Below are 6,000 nucleotides of genomic sequence, written 5' to 3' on the forward strand. Positions count from 1 at the left end.
GTGACCTGGGGGTGGTGGAGATGGATTTTAGAGATAAGAGGAGGGGCAACTGGATCCAGGGTCACGTAGTGCCCATCCCCCCAGCTCCCAGGAGGGTCATTTGATCAACCAAATCTAGGACAAGGCCAGCCCTTGGGACTTGGAAAAAACCCTCCGGCATGTCTCCTCCCAGGGGGAATGGTGTTCTGTGACCCGCGGCTCTCTGCTGACTGCAGCTGGGTGCCACGCAGCAGGGAGGGGCCTGAGAGCCAGTCGCTGTGCTTGTGCCCACCTGGGCTTTAGGGCAGAACGGGCCCCCAAGGGACCCCAAACTCTTCCTGCCAATCTCGGGGGCAACGGCCTTAGCCCTTACCCAAGCTAAAAATGGATTTCTCTCTAAAGTTAAGTTCCTCCTTGGGTCTGCTCTGTCTCTCGGGGCTTAATGTGAGCCGTGCAAGCGCCTCCCGCCCTGCGACTGGCTGGTGTGAGACTGAGGGCAGTGCCCAGCTTTCTCACCTTTTCCGTCTCTTCCTCTGGTCCCACCTCAGTCTATTCCTGAGCTGCCGCAACTGCCACTGTGTCCTGATTAATGGATGACCCCTCAGGTGACACAAGCCTAAATATAACTGTAGCCGGCCGGCCGGCCGGCTGGCTGGCTGGCTGGCTGGCTGGCTGGCTGACTTCCTGTGTATGCTCCAGGCCAGAGACCAGGCGTGTGCCCTGAGATCTGTAGACCTAGCTCTGGCTGCCTAGGACAGCCATCTGGGTGTGAGAGTGACATGTGCCCAAAGAGAGAGAAATAGATTGATATAATCATCAAATCCAAAGTTGACCCACATACGGGTTATTTATGATAACGCATTTTCCACACACTTTTTAAACACCCCCCTCCCCTGTATTCACTGAAGCCTTGTGGCATGGAGGCAGCAGGAAATGATGAGAAAAAACAATATGATCCAAAATCGCAAACACTGGGGTGGATGTTTGGCCTAGTGGTTAGGACACCCAGAGTCTTGCTCCTGGTCCTGTTTCCAGCTTCCTGCTCATGTGTACCCCGGGAGGCAGCAGGTAGCTGGTGGATGGCCCAAGAGGTTGGGCTGCTGCTGGATCCCAGCTTTGTGTCTATGGCTCGGCTCAGTTCTGGCTACTGTAGACATGGAGGGAATGTCCCTACTTCTCAAATGAACAAAATTAAAAAAAAAATTTTTTTTTTGAAAATCTATTTAGTTATTTCAAAGACAGAGGGAAAGATAGCACTCGGATATGGAATATCAGCACCACTATTAGCTTAACCCGCCACGAATATACATATATAACATATATAATATATATTTATATATTATAAATATATATAATTGCTACTATTACAAGCATGAGGATGTGGGCCATGAGGGTCTTCGGGCTATCTCTGGAATGTGGGGGTCAGGGAGAGTTTATTTGATGAGATCCTATTCAGACTCAAGTCCTGGGACTTTGATAAGAGACAGCCTAAAGAGGGGCGTCTAGGCAGATGGCCTTCGAAGGAACTCAGAAATTTCTGGATTTGGGGTACGTAGGGGCAGATGGAGCACAGGGATCCTTCTGCAAACTGGGGCGAGGTTGGCAGCTTCCTGATCTTGAAGACTTCCCTCTTCCGTTCACGCAGGAACTGCTGAACGAGCATTCATTCCGCAGCACCCTGGACGTGGTGTGAGGCGGGTAAGAACAGCCCACAGCAGCCTCAGATTCACCGAGACGTGTGTCATTGGCACACCTGCCAGGCTTGGGATATGCTGTTGTCCACAGCAGGCGGGCTTGAGCACACGCCACCAACGGACGGGATGACCTGCGGGTGATGACCCGTACTGCTCTGTTTTTCTCAGACTGCACACCAGGGTGAGAGGCAGCGTTAATGACAGCAGGCATCTTGACTGTTCTTTTTGATAACCTGTCTCATTCTTTTTCAATTGTTAGCTGTAGTTGTCAGAACTGATTAGTTCACTGTTGTCTGGCCTCATGAGCTCCGCAGGGATGGGAAAAGCAACAGGTCTTACTTGAAAGAGTTACAGAGAGATCTTCCATGCGCTGATTCATTCCCTAAATGGCTGCAACTGCCAGAGCTGGGCCAATCTCCTGCATGGTGCCGTTCTCTACTGCTTTCCCAGGCCGTCAACAGGGAGCTTGATCCGAAGTACAGCAGCTAGGACTTGAACTGGCACCCAGATGGGATGCTGGTGTCATAGGTGGAGGATTAGGCTGTTATACCATCATGTCACCCCCCACTTTGGACACTACAAGGGTATGAGTGAAGGCTCAGCTCTGTTCTCTGTGTCAGCGTTCTGGGAGGCAGCAGTGACTGTGACGGCTCAAGTACTTGGGTTCCTATCCTGCTCATGGGAGACTTGGGTTGAGTCTGACTCTTGGCCTCAGCCTGGGTTCCGTGCTGGCCATTGCAGCCATTGAGAGTGAGCCGGCTAATGGAAGACTGTCTCTCTCAAAATGATCAAATCTTGAAGCAACAACATCTGCCTATGTTGTTATGGAATATGGTGGTCCCAAGCAGCGGCTTAACCCACCATTCCGCGATGCCCACTACAACTCCCCCAAAATTCTGTGTGTAGCCTTGGGCACAGACCCGGCAGTGACTAATTAGCTCTGTGACTATTGGAGGCGTTCCTTCCTCATCTGTAAAATGGAGGCTTGCATAAAAACCACAGTAGGAGATAATGGAAGCAAAGGTGGTATGACGGAGAGGAGACAAAACCGGAATGAGCCAGGGGGATTAAAAGCAGAGCGGAGGCTAAGGCCTGCGCCTCAGATTCCTACGGTTCCTTCTTCCTCGCTCTGGAGTCACACGTCTGCCGGAGAACGTTTAACACGGGTCACTGAAGGAAGAGTCCAGCTGCACAATCAGAAATACTACTTAACAGCCACAGGAGGGTCCTTGCCAATGTGATGAGACACAAAAATGAACAAGAGACACAGTTGCTGAAAAGTGCACTACTAAGACTGAAAACTTTAACCTTAGATTAAAAAAAAATTGGTGGTCACAAAGATATCTGATAAAAAGCCTGGAAAAGATGTATTTTTCCCAGCATTCTTTGAGAATGCAAGAATTGGGCCTGATGTGATAGCGTAGCGGTTAGGGTCCTCGCCTTGAATGCGCTGGGATCCCATATGGGTGCTGGTTCTAAAGAAACACCTTCTACCTGCTGGGTCACTCTCCAAGTGGCCAGCGCTGAGCAGATCCAGAGCCAGGAATTCCTCCAGGTCTCCCACGCAGGTGCAGGGTCCCAAGGCTTTGGGCCGTCCTTGACTGCTTTCCCAGGTCACAAGCAGGGAGGTGGATGGGAAGCGGGGCTGCCAGGATTAGAACCAGTGCCCATATGGGATTCTGGTGCATGCCAGGCGAGGACTTTAGCTGCTAGGCTACTGTGCTGGGCCCTCCCTGGAAATTTTAAACAAATAGGTTTGGAATCCTGCAGTTGGTTTTTGTTGTTTTGTTTTTTGAGAATTGTAATAGGAGATGAAAACATGGATTTATCATTCTGATCCTTCAGAGAACACACAATCAAAGCAGTGGTCACCAAGAGCCAAAAGCCACAGCAACACTCCCCAGGAATGCTGAACACATCACCCTGAAGAGGCTTATTTGTTTATTTGAAAGGCAGAGTTAGAAGGGGAGAGAGAGGTCGCAGCGTGGTATCCTAGTGACTAAAGTCCTTGCTTTACACGTTCCAAGAGCCCTTATAGGTGCCAGTTCTTATCCAGGTAGCTCCACTTCCCATCCAGCTCCCTGCCTGTGGCCTGGGAAAGCAGTCGGGGACGGCCCAAAGCCTTGGGACCCTGCACCTGTGTGGGAGATCTGGAGGAAGCTCCCGGCTTCAGATCAGCTCAGCTCTGGCCTTTTTGGCCACTTGGGGAGTGAATCATCAGAGGGAAGATCTTTCTGTATTTCTTTCTCTCGATCTGCCTTTCCAATAAACATAAATAACTATTTAAAAAGAAGGAGCAACTTTCATCTGCTGGTTCACTTCCCAAATGGGTGTCGGGAACTCCATCCTGGTCTCTCGTGTAGGCGGCAGGGCCCCAGCACTCGGATCATCTTTGGCTGCCCGCCCAGGCACATTGACCGGGAGCCGCATCAGAAGTGAGGCTGCTGGGACTCCAGCTGATGCTCACACAGGACGCCAGCAGCACAGGCAGCAGCTTAACACCCCGCGCCTGAGTGCTGGTCCCCACTAGGGCATCTTGAGTGTAGATTTTCTGGAGAACCAAGGAACAATTACAGTTGCTTCCAGGGAGAATGTTTCCTTCAAGGTAGTGAAAGCTTTTCTAGAAGAAATCCCTGGGGTCTCTTCTGCAGGGAGTCTCCCACAACAACTGTGCTTGCTCAGACACGGGCAACGGTGTGAGACTTTCAGTGGGAAACCGTTAGGTACTCACCTTTCAGTCGCAAAACTTTCAGTTTCCAAATACTTAAAAAACATTCAAAGGAACCCATTTTTTCTTCAGTCAGTAATGAAAACACAACTTTACTGCTGCAACTAAATTCCCGAGACTCTCAGCTTTTTTTTTTTTTTTTTTTTTTTTAGTGAGGTACTGGCTAGCTGATTTGATCACTTACATATGTTTTGGACTTGATGGAGTTTATGTTGGGAAAAATGCTTACATTTAAAACTCTTTTTTAAAAAAATCTTTTCTGTTTCTCTACACGTTTTTGAAACTTTCCCATGTACTTATCTGTACTACTATTAGTCAATATAGAATTGGAATGATCACACGCTTTGTTTTGGAGAGGTAGAAAGAGGAGGAGAGACAAGCAGGCATAGACAGAGAAAGTTCCGTCTCTGGGCCACTCTCCATGTGCCTGTAGGACTGGGCCAAGCGGAAACCATGAAACTCAGTGTGAGTCTTCCAGGTGGGGAGCAGGGGCCCAAGTCCTTGAGTCGTTATCTGTGGCCTACGCAGCGTGCATGAGCAGGCAGCTTGGAGTGGAAGCTGAAGTGGAAGGATTCGATCCCAGACACTCTGATATGGATGTCCCAATCCGTACCTTAACCGCCAGGGAAATGACCACCATGGAATAAGGCTTGTTATCAGCATGAGATAAGCAGTGTGGTGTAATTTCTGTCCAAAGCAAAGAAACCTGACAGGTTAGCCTTGAGACTGTTATCTAGGGCAAATGGAACAGTTCCGTTAGGCTTTTGCAAACATCAGGTATTTCCACTTTGAATCCCTAGGGAAAACCTGCACAGCATAACTTCTGTGGTCTAGAGCCTCTGCTTCCCAGGGTGGAAATCACTTATCTAGAGATAAAAAGGAAGGAAAGGAGGAGAGGGGGAAGCCAACGTTTACAGAGCCACTTCCACACATTAGGGCTTAGCACGGACCACTCGAGCCACGTACTGAGCCACAAGGTTGACCCTTGGTATTCCCGCATTAGAGCAACATGAACAAGGGCCCTGAGAGGGTCAGGGATGTGGTTTGCATCAAGAGCTAACCTGTGCCAGAATTTCTAAGCCTTCTGATTGTCAGCATCTTGGAAGAGCACGAGAGAGAAGTCGGCCTTCTGAGTGGGCACACGGCTAAGATTTTCCGACTCCGGGCAGGGATGGAGACCGACGGGAGCCAAGATCACGGGTGACCGTCTTCCTTCTCCCAGTCCCAGGATGGGGAGGCAGCAGCTTCTGGTGGGGGGGCATGAGGGGATACCAGAGGTTCTGGGAGTGGGGGAGCGTGAGTGTCCGTTCCTGTGTGCTTTTCCCAGGACGCCTCTGTGAGACAGCCAGGAATTAGCTGACGAATGTGCAAAAGCCTCTGCGTGCCCGGAAGCAGGGCGGGTCCCTGCTTCTGTTCATTCTTCCACCATCTGCACTGAGGTTGTCACCTACTGAAAGCCAGGACATCGTGTCCTGGTCCCCACCCACCCAGAGAAGCTAGGTCCCAGAGGGGAGGACAACTGGTGAGTGCAGTTCACTGACCTATCAGCTGGTACGCCTGGTCAGACAGCCGTGTTTGTACTGGAAAGAAACTACAGGA

The sequence above is a fragment of the Ochotona curzoniae genome, unplaced genomic scaffold, assembly GCF_017591425.1.
Source record: "Ochotona curzoniae isolate NIBS_2020 unplaced genomic scaffold, NIBS_Ocur_1.0 scaffold_2453, whole genome shotgun sequence".
Classification (NCBI taxonomy): Eukaryota; Metazoa; Chordata; class Mammalia; order Lagomorpha; family Ochotonidae; genus Ochotona; species Ochotona curzoniae.